This window comes from Lissotriton vulgaris, chromosome 2_1 (genome assembly GCF_964263255.1).
Source record: "Lissotriton vulgaris chromosome 2_1, aLisVul1.2, whole genome shotgun sequence".
Lineage (NCBI taxonomy): Eukaryota > Metazoa > Chordata > Amphibia > Caudata > Salamandridae > Lissotriton > Lissotriton vulgaris.
In genome coordinates, this window is record NC_141687.1 from 2,069,607,716 (window position 1) to 2,069,624,017 (window position 16,302).

The following is a 16,302-nucleotide window of genomic DNA, read 5'->3' on the forward strand; positions in this document are numbered from 1 at the left end:
CTGCCTCCCATTCCACCCAGGAGGGCGGGACCGGTGGAGTGGAATCCTGTTTCATAGCCGAATATAACAGAGAGATTAATCTACGCCCTTTACCGCAGGAAAGAATATGTTTAGAGTGTGGGACATCGGGGACGCATCGGGGAACTGAGGCCAGGCAACCTTCACCACATCTTGGAGTCCCCGGTAGTGCAGGAACTGTCCCCTTCCAAGACCAAAGGTCTCCACCGCCTGCTCATAAGACAGGAAGGACTCGTTGGGGTAGAGGTCAGCTAGAGTCTCACATCCTCCCGCTCGCCAGTTGCGAAAGGACATGTGCTCCTTCATGGCAACTGAAGGGGCCAGGATCCAGATCGGCAGCTCCCTATGGAAGGGGACCCAACGTAAAACCTTCTGCACAAACCGCTGCCAGATGCCTGCCGTGTGGCGTACTACATATGGCAGAGTGTCGTCCTTTCCCCTTCCCTGAATCAGTGCGAGCTGTAACGTCCGCACGTTCGCTCTGCCCGCCAAGAGTCGCGTCTCCCAGCTGTCTGCATCCGCAAACCACCGGGTTGCAGGCTGTAGTTGTGCCGCATAATAGTATAAGTCGAATCGCGGCGCCTCCAGGCCTCCCTCCTCATAGCTCTGAACAACAGTATGGAGGGCGACCCTGCTGTGCCGTCCCGCCCAATGCAGAGACGTAAAGCAATGTGTTAATAGTGCGAAAAACTCGCGGGGGGAGAGGACACTGCGCATTCTGGAGGATGTATAGCGTCCTGGGAAGCATTACCATCTTAGCGACGGCTAGCCGTCCCATTAAAGAAAGTGGCAAGGAGTTCCAAACGGACACCAATTGCTGTAGAGTCTTAAGAGTCCGATCAATATTCCGGATCAGCAGCTGCGAGTCCGTCAGGCCACCTGAATTCCGAGGTAACAGAATGCCTCCTGTTCCCAGCGAAGCCCAAGGTCCAGCAAATCTGTCAGTGGGACCGAACTTTACCCCGCAAGCGGGAATATCAAAGACTTGCCGCGGTTAAGATTCAGACCCGATTCCTCACCGGAAAAAAGCACTTTACTGCATTTTTCTACATTTATGCAAATTACCATCAAGTACAAATTGGTGGTAATTTGTACCTCTTATTAGCTAAATCGCAATTGCATTTAAGGAATCGCAATTTGCAATTCCTTAAATGCAATCGCAATTTAAGAATTCTCAGTAATTTGCGATTTCTTAAATTGTGAGAGCCTGACAGCCCTTTTTGCAGGTGTAAACGGACGATTTTTGCGAATCCCACCGTTTACGCTCGCAAAAATGGTTGATGCATGTGCCTGTATATTAGTACTACCATCATGGAATTATAAATTCTACCCACAACAGTGTTAAGGAGATTAAAAACTGTTAAGGAACAGATCCTATAAACTATTAAACCTGCTCCGATCCATGGTGAATAGTGTCTAGTATTGATATATTATAGTTCAAAACTGAATATCAGATTATGTGTGCACTACACATGTTTCACGTTTGGCTTCTCCTCACAGCGGATGTATGTACCACTGGGATATCTTGCTTAGCCTTCTATTAGTCATGAGATTCAGGCAGCTTGAACATGTGTGGGTTTGACACCTTGGAACTCTTTTCCATTGCCACATGTGCATCTACTACTTCCACAACATCCATTGTACAGTGGGCTGTATTTGTGGTGCTTTCGAATATGTAAACAAGTCTGTCGTATTCAGATCTCCAGATTATGTACATCTAACTCAAGTGTCATTACACAGTTTCCATGCATCCTTCCCCATAGTAGTACTCTCAACAAAGTTTACATTTCTTTAAGATGATTTTGGCTCAGACAATGATTTGGATATTAGCGAGGTGCAAGATAACTTGTATTGTAGCTACTACCACCAGAAACATGTCTGCTTACCTAGCATAGTGAAGGCCATGCTGGTAATCTCTTAAATGTATTTCTTTGTTTATTTATTGATTTGAAGTGTTTCTATAGCACGGGCCTTGCCACAAGAGTGGCAAAGCACTTTACAAAAAACAGTACAGCAAACGTGGCGAAATGTTTATAGTCACAAATAACATTATGAAAATATGTTTGTATCAGTATATCCTTAGTAGGGACCTTGGAAGGCAAGTTGGAATATCAGCCTTTTTTAAAGTATCAGGAACTGAGTTCTACAAAATTAGAGCTAGGCAAGTGGAGGCTTAATTTGAGATTGTGCGTCTTCTAGTGTTATCCATTTCCAAGATTAGCTCATTTCTGTATCTGGTATGATGTTTCCCACCAGTGAATTTAATTTGTTTTTTTCATGTAAAATGGTAGGCTAGTAGGTATTGCTGTGTGTGTTGTGCAAGCTGCCCTAAACTCATTTGTAGCTTCTAAAGGAAGCCAGCAGAGATGTTTCAAGATAGGAGGGATGTGGTCTGCTTTTTTGTCTCTTGTAACCAGACAGGCGGTGCTGCGGAGGATCGATCTGAGCTGTAGCATAGAAGATTTAGGTGGCCATGCCAAATTTACATTTACTTCATCAAGATGTGTGAGTACAAATCTATGTTGTGGTGTTCTGAAGTCTATGTCGGGGGGGGGGGGGGGGGGGGGGGGGTGGTGGGAGCTTTCTGAGGTGGAATTTGTAGGATGCGGTTATGATCATTTTGTTAGTTTGGCCATTAAGAGTGAGGTTTTGGTTGATGTATGACTCCATAGGCATAGTTTTCTGTTCTTCTACCGTTGTTGTCTAAACTTTAAGATATGAAGTTAGACACGATGAAAAGTTCTTCTGTTCATTTTCAGAACCTAACATGATGCTCACCATGCCTTACTGTTCTGTACTACTCCTGTAATAAAGTCAAGTTGTTTTTACATCAATCAAGTTGAATGTATACTGTATGTGTGCTTCTAAAATCCCATTCAAGGGGATTCTTTCAGCAATATTGAGAGTCTGCCTGACTTCTCATTATTGGAGTCAGTGTGTCTACCCTGTCTTTGCAGTCCTATCTTCTGATATGTACTGCTGGGCGGCACCGTCCGTAAGTGAAGTATACTTCATTCAGCTGTATGCTCCATAGCTGTTCTACATCATTTCACTCCTACCTCCCGCATGCTGTGCTCATTTCTTATAGGTGTTCTACTTTTTAATATTATTTATATGGGTACACTTTTAGAAAATGCATTAAAATGAAAAACAATCACCCTACATAAAGAGCTCTACTCATCTTCTGACTCACAATACCATTACAGCACAATAACTTGTATTGTAAATCAAGACATAAGTACATTATTTCTGCAAGACGAGCACTAGTGAAACAGATGATTTCAGTAATTCAGTTCAATTACCTAGAAGGGAGTTGGTAAAACTAGAATAATACACTTTAGTTTTATTAGAATCGTTAACATTATTGAGGTGCTGAGCAAATAAGTTGTCATGCAGGTCTAAGTAGGTCTGCAATCCTAGTTACAAAATAGTATCTCTCACACAAGATTTAAAGGTTTGATTCCTTGTCTGGGATTTTTTATTTTCTCAAAGCAATTTTCTTGCTAATCAGTATCAACTTTCAGACTCAAAACCAAAGCCCCTTTGTCCACTTTGAGTTTGAGAAGATAGAAGATGATGCTTTCTACATTGAGGTTTACAGAGAAGCCGGTCATCAAGAAGATCTTTTCTTGTTTCCACTAAATCTGTGATTGTAGATCTCAGTGTCAGAATCACATTTCCAGCATTTATCAGTCTATTATATTCAATTTAAATGACTACAACCTATTGACATGTTTGCACTGTTTAACGTGCGTCTGGGTTTAAGAGTTCGGGCATTAATTACTGTTTGAAACATTTATTATGGTCACTTACACACACACATTCTTTAGCCTTACACTGATTTTGTATTTTTATAGCACATACTGTAAGTTTCTGTCAGTTATAGATGCATCCCTCTGAACTGTTGGGTTGTAAAAGAAGACCTTAGAAATAAAGCTCGGTCAGTATCACCATGATCTGCAGCTGGTTGTCCCCTATTCCCACATTCAGTAATTAGATACGCCATTCTAGCGCTGGGTGGCCTTCTGGTAGCCATGCGCTTTACAAATGTTAATTTCATTTTATTTCATTCCATTTCATTCACCACAATCTAACTTACAGAATTTAGATTAAAACTCAAAGCCCAGCTTTCACAGCAGGATCACTTAAATTGCAGTTGATAGAAAACTCTTTCAGTAGATGAGTCGCAGCCAGGGTAGTCCTGAAGTTTTTCTCTTCTAAACAAAATGGTCTAAATATGTCACCATCATCTCTCGTACTGGCAAATAAAAATGTAATACTATGTAGTTGTTACCATTGAACACAGTTTGGCAGGTTAACTTAACAACAATAAAATGTAACTTCTTTCATGATTTTACTTCTAGCATGTGAGAATTGCTTCATTAGTCAGACAGTCGTTGTACTATTACTGCACACATGAACACAAGACATCTGGAGTAAGCTGAAGTCATTATCATTTCCCACCATAGGCAAATGTCTACATCGTGTTAGTAAATAAGCCCTTGGTATCATTCAGCCACTGCTGTAGAAGTGTGGCTCAATGATTGGAGCTGCAGACCCTGATGCAGAGGTCTAGCACGGGACCAGGGTTCAATTCCCCACCTCAGCGGGTCTTGGGCTCAAAATTCCACGGACCTGATAATTCTCGCCTCGGTGCCTATTCCAATCATGGAGTCCCACTCTGCAACTCTGGGCAATAGCTTGCTTAATCTCCACAACGGCCCCCACAACGCTAAGGATGCCTGGCCTCCACCTTGGGGGTGCCCAGGAGTGGATGCCTCACAGGGAAAGCCAGGATGGGTTCCACAGCGGTATTCGTACAAGCACCTTGAGACCCTTGCGGGAGAGTAGTGCGCTATACAAGTATCAATTTACATTTTACATTTTGCTGGGCCGAAACATCTGAAATCCTGTGATGGTGATGCAAGAGTTTGTCAGAATATTTAATGGTGGTCGAGTAGTGCAACTTATTACATGGCTGAGTGAAGACTTTATCTAGAAATAACAAAGGTCTGTCAAAGGCAGGTCACCATGGACACATAAAACTTTGTGCATAGTGTTCTTTTTTATGACTCATATTTTCCTGTCGTATCACAAATAAAATAACAATAAATGCGGAATGCTTTTTATATTCCAGGATAATGATAAAGTAACTTTTACGGATGTAGGATTCAATTAAGCCGCAGGGAACAACATAAGCACTGTATAATTGGACCACATACCATCCTGCCAGGGAATGATTGGCCTTGCTTAGTTAATTAATATCTAAATAGGCACCGTCACGTAACAATCTCCATGGTTACCACATTACTGAAACTTACAAACCAAAGAAAGCAGGTCTAAAAACAGAACTACCGTCAAAGAGCCTATGTTCGCAGCGGTGACCATTATTAAATAGTATACTCGGCACTTTCTAATGATCCTAAACTGTACCTGACTTTCTATCAGTGAGCGAGAAAGAAAGAAATCTTACACCGGAAAGTAACAACCTACGCAGGATACATTAGAATATGTCGATGCAGTTGGATGGACTCCTGTCGAAAAAATACATCTGATGCCAGAGTTTGTGGAGCATACATATTGTAAACAGTGTATGGAGTGACTCACGATTTTTTCAAAAGTGTGACGTAACCATCTAAATCAATAGCATCCAGAAAAATGGTCTTGAGACCAAAATGTAGAAATTATCACGACAATGAAACAGGTGGCCATGCATAGTAGAGAACAGATAAAGAAACAAGAGAAAGAACCAGGATATAGCAGTGAAGCACTAAGGGGCATATTCACAAGGAGCTATTGCCGAATTAACGGTGCTTTATCGCAGCCAAAGTCCTGATAAATTTACCCCGCCATTCACAAGCAGGTGCTAACAGCCCACAGCACCAGTTTTCCCACAATAGCAGCCGTAAAAAACATCGCCACAGAGGACCCCTGCAACTATCGCTAATGAGATGCAGAGTAGGTGTTAGAAACGGGACCCCTGGCTGGCCAAGGCTCGCGCCAAAGTCAGTCAGGGATCATCATTCCCAAGTCAGAGCAAGAGAGTTACACACCCAGATAACCCCTGCTCACCCTCTAGGTAGCGTGACGCGAGCAGCAAGGCTAATCTCGGAGGCGATGTGTAAAGCGTTTGCACGCGCACCCAGCAACAACACCCAAGGCCCACTACAAAGGAAACTCCACACAAGGTTATATAAAAAATAGCCTTTGTATTATAGCAAAAACACATTAGATAAACACACACTTTACAATGTGCCAACAGGCACGGGCAGAATTTACAGGGGATTATGTACAGGACAGGGCCACATGGACCACCGTCAGGGGTATGCACTTTTAGAATTAGCACTTTGTAGGTATAACACTTAGCACATAGACCTATAATGACTGTAGCACCAAAATAGTAAATGTAGCACACAACCAGTAATCACTGGTAAAGGGTAAATACCTCCTACGCAACCCTAACCACCTTAGGAAAATCACGCAGGGAACTAGGACCCTGTTATCAGGACCTATAGGAAACATAAAACAATCACCTAAGCAGGTCACATTTATGCAAAGGTAAAGAAACATAAAACAATCACCTAAGCAGGTCACATTTAGCAAAGGTAATGACAATTGCGCAGGCATCACATTAGCAAGTAAATCATAAATTGCGCAAGGTGCACATGGCACAGCACTAGAACTGTCCCCCAGGCCAACTGGCCTCGCAAGGGCTGAAATGCCCTTAGTCCAAAATGTCAGGGCAGGCTGCGCAGGCAGCAAAGAACAAACCTAAACGTGGCAACTGCCCACAAAGTGCTGGGCAGTTGTAAATACTGATGGGCCAACGTTGGAGCCATGTGGGCTCAAGAACAATGGTGGGGCGAAACACAGCGTGGGACCAACTGACTGTCCCTCAAGAGCCTCGCTGGGCTCTAAATAAACAAAATGGCACTCGGAGCCTCTCTCAGGGCTCTATGACAAATATGGGCGATGAGCCTCTCTGGGCTCTACGACAAATGTGGGCTGTGAGCCTCTCTGGGCTCAAGAACAAAGAACTGGCACCCGAGCCTCTCAGGGCTCGTAAAACAAGTGCGGGCGTGGAGCCTCGTGGGCTCAAAAACGGAATGGCACCTCAGAGCCTCAGGGCTCAGCAACAACTGTGGGCGGGAGCCTCTCGGGGCTCGAAGAACAAATATGCCCCCACAAGCCTCGTGGGCTTTTGAAGCAACTATGGCGCCTTGAGCCTCTCGGCTCTAAATACACAAATTGCCCCCAGGAGCCTCGGGGCTCCAATCACAAAAATGCGGGCGTCGTTGGTGTCCCTCACGGGGGACTCAGAATCAAGGGAGGCCCCACGGGCCTCTCAGTACTACCGGCCCCGCAAGGAGGGGGGGGCGGGCACGGGCAATGTGCCCCGACGTCCCCCCTCTCTTTTGAATGCACTCACCGGTCTCGTCCCGGTGCTTTGCGGCGGCTCTCTCTCCTGTGCGGCGGGATGGAGACTTCTTCTCCAGTCAGCGGCGTTGGCAGGCGGGAGAGCTCCTCCAGGCAGACTGGCTGGTGCAGCGGGCGAGGCTCCTACTCTCCAGGAGCTCGCTGAAGACACGGGCAGCTGCTGCAGGCTTCTTCTCGCTTCGTGGCTGCGGGGATGGACTTCCGGCCGGGCCGCGCTACAATTGGCCGGCCGGCCAACCACTTCCGGGTCATCGCGGGCAGCGCGGCGGCCCGTCCAGGGTTTGTAGGCGGGGGCTAAATGAACTGAGGGGTAGGCTCCCTCGAGTTAAATTAAAATATAAAAATAGCGGGCAGGCCCCTGGCGGGGTGGGCACCTGCCAGGGGACAAAATCATAGAAAATAAGCGAGGTGGACACTCGCCAAGGCAACCACAAGCAGGGTGGGCACCTGCACAGCTAGCAAAGCGCTCCCAGCGCTAGAGGAAAAGAAAAGCGCTACCAGCGCTAAAGGCACCAAAAAGTCCAGCAAGAGTCTGTAGGCAGGCAGGGGGCAAGGCTGGGCCCAGAGCCAGCTCACTGGGTCTCCAGGCAGGGAGACAATCCAAGTGGTGGTCCACCTGGCCCCAGCAACAGCAGCAGCCCCCTCAGGCAGGATCCTGGCAGAGAACAAAAGCAATTGTAAGGGGACACAGCCCCTTCTTATACTACTAAATCCTTTGTCTGAAGGCAGGGTGGGGGAAGAACCAGTCGCAGCTGGTTTTGGAGCTCCCTGGATGTGCTCAGCCCCTAACTCTATTCACTGGCAGGGCTAGGGTCGTTAGATGCACCACAGGGGGCGGAGCCAGCATTGTGTGGAGAAAGCCCAGCCCTATTCAGTAACCAGGCGCAATCCTCCCCAGCCATCAGCATGATAATCTCCACACTCACCACTGGGCAGACCCATCCAGACTTCCTGGAGCCAGGCTTGCCAGCTAGCCCTAGCCAATCACACTCCAGGCATATTTTACACTAATATGCCAACTCCTAGAAGTGGCATTTCCACAAAAGACACAATCATGCCACATACATCATTGCGAAGCATTCACTCTCATGAGTTCGCACATACCAAACTCGAGCCTGCACTCCCCACGCATCAGGAACTACCAGGGACACAGACATTCCCCATGCATTCCTATGGGAGGGCAGGCCAGCCTTACTGCACGCACGCACTTTACTCTGAGACACAGGGAAAAAGTGCGCAGAGACCAAAAATCATCAACACAGATCATATATTAAAAGCAAAAAGATTAGGGGTGAACCTGCCATAAGGGCCAAGTCCAACAGTAGGCGTTACTGTGCACAAAACCGCGAAAACACCACACCTCAAAATTCACAATGACCAGACAAATCGGCGATAAGAACATAAAACACACGATAAGGCGCGTTAGCAACAGGAAATTTACACTTGTTCTGACCTTGTGTAAAGTCAGACGGAAACCGTCACCGGAAGGGCAACAGATGCCATGGAGCAACTGAACATGCATCCCGGACACCCAAGAGGGTGACAACACCCATCCGGGACCCCTCCCCCCCAAACCCCCCCCCCGGACCACCAAAGAGGCAGAGCAGACAAATACAGCGGACTCCCAGGAAACACACCTGCCTCACAGGCGCAACATGTCACAATGTCACTGTCCACTACAGGCTGAGAGGGACAACCATCCTACGCATCCTGGCCATCATCGCCCAACAGACCAACTGCACCAACACAACGGACAACCAACATCCCACCCCATCCCAACTGCTGGCTGTGCTGCACCTGTTGGCCCCTGGCACACACCAACCAACACAAACCAGAGTCGGCGGAGCCTCAGAGCCAGCCACATCCAAGTCCCCCACACCTGTTCAGGACATCACCATCACCCTGGCACCCCAGGACCTGTACGGCCAACACAATGCGCAGGAACCGCTGGAGACCAAGCAAAGAACATACACCATAGCTGGATGCACGCACATGTTGGGAGCAATCCACTGCCACCATGTCCCACCTGTGCCCCCTGGTGGCACAGCACACAATCAGCGCAACAGGAAGCACACGTCACACATCAATGTGCAGGCAACATCAGAACACAGCGGGACCTACACCAATGTCGCCTCCAAATATACAGCCAGTGTGCATGAACCCTTGACCCTCCGAGAGTCCATCAGCAACCAGCCTTCCCCGGATGGTAGCAAGGGAAATGCACTGCCCCTTGGCAAAGTCCCAATTAACACCCCACTCACCTCACCTCCACAACCAGAGTAAAACTCTGGCAATGCACATGTCAAAAGTTCACAGCCAACATGCACACCAACATGCCCAGACACAATAGAACAACTTACAATGGTAACCTGGGCAAGGCGTGAACATGACCACTCAACGGAATGGCACCTCAGCCACACAATAGATGAATGTGAGGAGAGGAGGCAACCAGGTATGTGTGAAGGATGCAGTAGAACCATGATTGGGAAAGTACACACTGCCAAGAGTGTCGACGAAGTGCTGGACAGACCGCAGTATGCAGAACACACCCATATCCACGACGAAATACACCTCTGGTGTATGGAGTGTAGTGGACAGTGGACGCAACCATGTCACCCCAGCCAGTGGGGGTCCTCACGAAAATGTTGCCTGTTACTCCTCCCGTAAGAGGGAGCAGAGTGGGTTGGCCTGGCGTAAAGGTGTGAATAAAAAGCACGTAGCCCTGGGCGTGGTCCTCTTCCAGAAAACCCAATGTCTCTACCAGGGCTGTGCCTCCCACCCCGCCATGAGACTGATGCCGTCTTCATTAGCGGAGTTGCCTGAGATCCTGTGCACCTGCCATACCCCAGCCTGCTAGACCACAAACCGGTCAGGCCTGACCCTACGCAGCCAGGCCACAGTGATCAGCATCTGACACCGGCGTGTGTCAAGGAGGGCCCACCATGTGCCTGTGTAAGCTCCAAGCCTGAGGCCTACAACCCAGCCTGCCTTTCAGATCACCGTGTCCACCCAACACTGGCCCACATTACTCCTTCATCGTTGACATATTCTACCGGCGGCCCAGTGAGTCCCATATGTGAAACTGTGTCCTGACTCCTGAATGGCAGCGACCCCAAATCCGGGCAAGCGGCCACAGCACCAGACCCCCTTCTATCCATGAGGTATAGTTCCATAGGCGCATCTTGCGAGACGTGGTGGCACAAACCCTGTTCAATGCCAGCCGGCAACACGTGCAGCCACAAACCCTGTTCAACGCCAGCCAGCGACACGTGCTGCCACAAACCCTGTTCAACACCAGCCAGCGACACGTTCTGCCACAAACCCTGTTCAACGCCTTCTGGCGACATGTGCTGCCACAAACCCTGTTCAACACCAGCTGGTGACACGTGGATGAGGGGCCGGTACTACCCTGTGGACCAGTGGGTCTCACACCCAGCACCTAGTCGCAATTCACGAATGGCAGAGTCCACACTAGTGGTCGCACAGAGAGGAGTAAGAGGAAGATGCAGCTCAGTCTGGATAAAAGCCAGGTCACAGTCACAGAGGTGACTGAACACTTGGTGCCACTGAACCTGAACTATGCAGGCCGGTGGGGCCACCAACCTATGCCGGCGACACTCAGTGAATGGCCCGTGCTGACTACTGTCTCTGGCCTACACTACTCACGGCCTAGGCTGCGCTCGAGTAGGTCACAGATTCGGAAATGAACATTGAGTATGCAAAGGCAGATTACATATCAATGCACGCAAGGAGAGGCGTAAGAGGTTGACGCCTTGCATCTTGGCAGAGAGAAAAGTATCATCGTTAGGGAGGTGTTTGTACACTATCGACAACTGCCCTGGTGTCACTTGCACTGTGCATCGTGGGCCAATGACACATGGCTGTGGGCCACTGCTGACCATGGCCTCCGGCCTACACTGCTGTCCAGTAGGTCACATACTCATGATTCAGCAATGCCGGAGTTCATATCAGTGTACCCTCATCATCGCAGACTGCATCCCCACTCAGCCCTGGTGCCACTAAGTCTGTTTCCCGACATTCATGGACACTCTCTGGTCGAACTGTGATGGTGTCTCAGCCTATAGACTAGGGGGCAGTTTTCATCCTCATGTAGCTGATACCAAATTGGTGGTGGCAACGTGGCTGTCGCATTCCACTCCTCCATTTGCTGCTTCCGGATAAAATCAAACCTTGCGGCGTCTTGCCCTGGAGGACACCTTCCACTGTGCCCCAAAACACTCCAAAACATACTCCTAGGACATTGATGGTGACCCGCTCAGGTCACATGGCCCATCTGACTGCACCGCAGGTCACCGTCCCGTGGCTTGATGCCTGTGCTGGCCGCAGTGCATACAGGGCCACTGAGTCTGTGCTGGTCCTGTCCGGGACCCCTTCTCCTGAGTCATTGGCTGGGCCCTGAGGCGTAGGCCTTGGGGTCATCAATTCCATTGATCTGTGGCCTTGCGCTGTATGCAGCCTCCGGGCCCAAATGCGTCCCACCAGGGCTCACACACCAATACGAGTCCATACCGGCCCGGACGACGCATCACCGCAGGAGGCACACGACCCCACCGCAAGGACCACCTCCAAACGCCATCTGCCAGAGTTGAAGCAGTGGTCCTGACAGACTTACGGAGTTGCTCAGGCCTGTCGTGGATGCCATCATCGGCCTGATACCCTGCTCAGCGCTCCAGGTGCCAGTGACTCAGTGCACCGCAGACCATTGTCCATTGCTGATTGTCTTTTGTGCTGTGGAGCTGTTGCGCAGGTATGTCACCTCAAACAGTGTGGGGGCCCTGAGACGATGGGGAAGATGATGCAGGTCTAACACACCCCACAGCATCTGCATCAGGAATATATCGAAGGGACACAATCCAAGACTTTTTCTTCACATGAGCGTGCTCATCTCTAGTGTCCAAAGCCCAGTGCACTGCAACTTACGAATACTTCTGTTTGCATGTTGTATGTCGGCTGGGCTTTCTCCGGCTTACTCCATGTTGCTCAGCAGTTGACTCTGTATTCCATGTGTTTTCTATTTCAGTTGCACTGGTTTCCAATGTTCAAGTGGTTGCCAGCACTAGACATTCCATGCGGAATGGCTTACACTCACCCCACACACACCCAGCACAGGCGTCACTGTGCATGTTGCCCTGCCAATAAAGGGGCAGGGCGCATGTGCCCGTAGCCAGTTCAACAAGATATCTGTGTGTGTCCCTGTGGTCTTGTACTATGCATGTGGGCCTTAGGCTCTACGACAGTGGTTCCCAAACTTTTGAATCCCGAGGACCCCCATTGAGTCACCACTGGAAGCCGGGGACCCTCAAGCAATTTGTACGATTTAAATTTCAAACATTAAAACAGTAATTCCCAAAAAGTAAACACATGTGCACACTTTTTGAGACATTACTGTGGTGATAGAGGCTTTGCCTTCTTTACAATGCAGCGTTAAGCTACATAACATGGCTTAATGTTACCTTTTAAATAAGCCCCCTGTCACGCAATGCTTAGCATGAAAAGGGTGGGCAGTGGGTGTTGCAGTGGGCGTTTCGCCGTAACACCCATTGATTTTGACACTCCCCCCCCCTATTTACAAGGGCAGCATAAATAGGAGGCAGCACCAAAATTAAGACCAGGGAAAGCCAGGTCTTAATTTAGCAAAACGAGAAGAAATCCTTTATTTCTCCTCATTTTTGCTTTTTCCATGTGGCTTGACTTGTACAGCACACATGGAAAAAGCAAAACGCCTTGGATTGTTTATGTTCAGGAAAGTGACCCTTCCTGCACATAAACAATCTTTAAAAAAATGCCATTTTGTAACTTCAATGTGTGCTATATTAAGCAGCACACATAGAAGTGACAAAACTGCATTTGAAGGTTCTTTACGTGCAGGAAGGAGGACCTTCCTGTACATAAAGAATCTTCCCCTGCATGCACAGACCCTTGCACTATGGTGCAAGGGTCCCTGGGTTGGCGCTACACTCCTAAGTGTAGCACCAGCACTGGGGGAAACGCAGGGCTGCGCCATATTCTTGTGAATATGGTGAAGCCCTGCATTTCTGAAGTGGCAGAGCCTATCGTTAAGCCAAGAAGGCTAACGACACGCTTGGCCACTTCTGTTGTAAATATCTCCCTTAGTATTTTATATTCAAGGAATTTTCAAAAAACAAAACAATTTAATGGGGGGATTGTTCCTGCAACTCTGTGACTAACTTTGAATTGGTTGGTTTTACTTTGCCGTAAAAGGCTCCTACTCCTGCCAGGGCTCAATTTTAGAAACCCAAGGTGGCCCTGGAAAATATTTTCAAACCAGTCGCCATACGGTGCGCACCAAGTGCAGTGAGTGAGCCTAACCACTACAAAGGGGGATTTGGGAGGCTCTCCCCCAAAGAAATTTAGGAAACAGTGGTGCATTCTTAAACACATTTATCATCATATATTAAATTGTATTAGCTTTTAACAAATAGTAAATGAAGACCTTACTATGCACTAGGATACGGCAACCTTTGTTGGGGTTCTTCAATGATTCCCTTATTATCACCCTTCAACAGTGCCTCTCATCTCTCCATAGCCTCTCCATCACATGTATTTAATTTGTTTTATAGGATCTCTCATACCATTGCAGGATGTCAGAGCACTTTACATCACACACATATAAAAACAATGAATCATATGTGTAAATCAGTGTATAGAAAATGTTACATAAGGCAAAGAGTTCTACAAGGTGTAGGATTCCTATGTCATTCATACTGGTAGGCATTTTTGAAGAGTGCTTGGTCTGGAGAAGCACAAACTAAGGTTTCAGTACATCATCCAGTGGTTAGAATTGACTTTAACAATAAAAATGTATTTCCGCCCAAAAAATACTTTTTAGCAGCATCAGGATAATGAAAGACTGGGGAAAAACTAAGTTACTAACTTGTATCATGCAGTTTGCAAGCAGCTCGATGATAACAGTTTATAGGTCACTGTGCTAGATAACGGTTGTCACTTAATAACAGCACAGTGACAAAAGAATCTCTGTGACTAAAGCAGTGTAACACACTCCCCTATGCACACAAAATACTGTTTTTTAAAATGCATGGTACACGTTCTTTGCAGTAGGCACATTAACCCTCTGTGCTACATTAGAATACTCAAAGCTGCCACTAGACAAAACTCTAATCTCTCGGCAGGTGCATTAATCACTGGCTTTATTTTGACACTTTTATTGTTGCTCGAGAACTGCTAATTAGCCTTGGAACCTTGCAGTGCTTTTAAAACGTCCTCCTGCGGACCCCCTGGGAATGTGTCACGGACCCCTGGGGGTCCGCGGACCACAGTTTGGGAAACACTGCTCTACGACATTACATTGTGCTGTGTACATCATATGCAGACATGTCACCGCAGGCAACAGATTGGAGATGTAACTTTGTCGTCACCCACTCAATTCGTAAGGGGAGTGGCCAGGGCCATTGTACACACAGCCAACATGGGTTTGTTACTGCTATTTGAGCGCTCCTGGGCGTGGTTCCGTGCTGTGAATGTGCATCTGCATGTGTCTCTATGGCAGTGTGGGTCTCCTTAGTGGGGTATGGGTGGGCCCTGAAGGGTGATAGACCCCTATGTATGTCTCCTGGTTCACATTCCATGGGTTCAGCCCCCACCCACACCTGTTGGGGCACCTCCTTTTGGTGTGCTGACACATGGCATTGGGGTGCCATGTGTGGAATGTGAAGGGAAGTGAGCCAGTGGTCCTTGCGGTGCTTCCTGCTGTGTGGTTTGTTGCAGGCTCGGTGTTCCCCCCCTGAGTTGCTTGGCTGGCCGGGTCCTGGTGGGAGGGTTGTGTGGGATATCCATGGGCTGTTGTAGAGCATCGGTGTTGACGGTGTGTTGGTCCTTTCCGGCATTACTGATGTGTTGTGTTCTGTGCTCTGCTAAAGGTATTGTGTGCCCCTCTGCAATGTGAAGGGGTGGTGCGAGTGGACTTTGTGTTGACATATGTGTTGGCGCATTGTGCAGCTTTCTATGCAGACTGTATGGCAATGTACATTGTGACTGTTTTGGGGTGCTTCATTCTTCTGCAGGACAGTGTACATTTAGACTACATGACGGATGTGAGGTTGTAAGCGTACATTTCCATATCACTGATTCCGGCACTGTCAGATGTAGTGGGCATGTTTCTGTGCATGTGCGGAGCCAGTTGTGTCCTCTGTTCTGCAGTGTCTGCGCATTGTTCCACGTTGTCCTCAAAGTGGGTGTGCTGACCGTGCTATATGTGTGTGCTGCAGTGTGCCAAGGGGATCTGGGACATGATCCTGGGTGTTTGTGGGTGTGCAGTCTGCTACGCCTCGTTGTGTATGTATGCCATTGTGCCCATCTCCTCCGTCCCACCAGTCCCTGTTCGTTGCACTCCCTGTTGATGTTGTGTCAGGTCCTTTCTTGAGATGTGTCCGTACTCCCTACTCCTTGCACCGTCTCCACACTGATGACTAAGGCCTGAGTTTCCTCCAACTCCTCCGGGGGCACTGGACTGCCACATCCTGTTGCTGTTTTTGCCTTCCTGTTGGCAGCGGGTTGGTGCCTGGTTTAGGTAGTCACGTCATGCCGGCGCCTATTGGCCTCCTGCATTGGCCTCCTTGGCACTCCGGCTGCAATCCAGGTTTTCTGCTAGTGGGTCAGTTGCTGGTAGTGCTCTGTGACCTCTGTGACGCTGGTCTTGTTTTCTTGCGGTCTGCACCCCGTCCTCCTCTCCCTCTTCTCTTTGGCCTTCATTGACCCCGTTGTTCCTTGCTGGTGCATTGTTCCGCCAGACGCGTGGTATTTGCAGGCCTATGGCTGATTTTTGCTACTTTTTGTACCGCGTTTGGC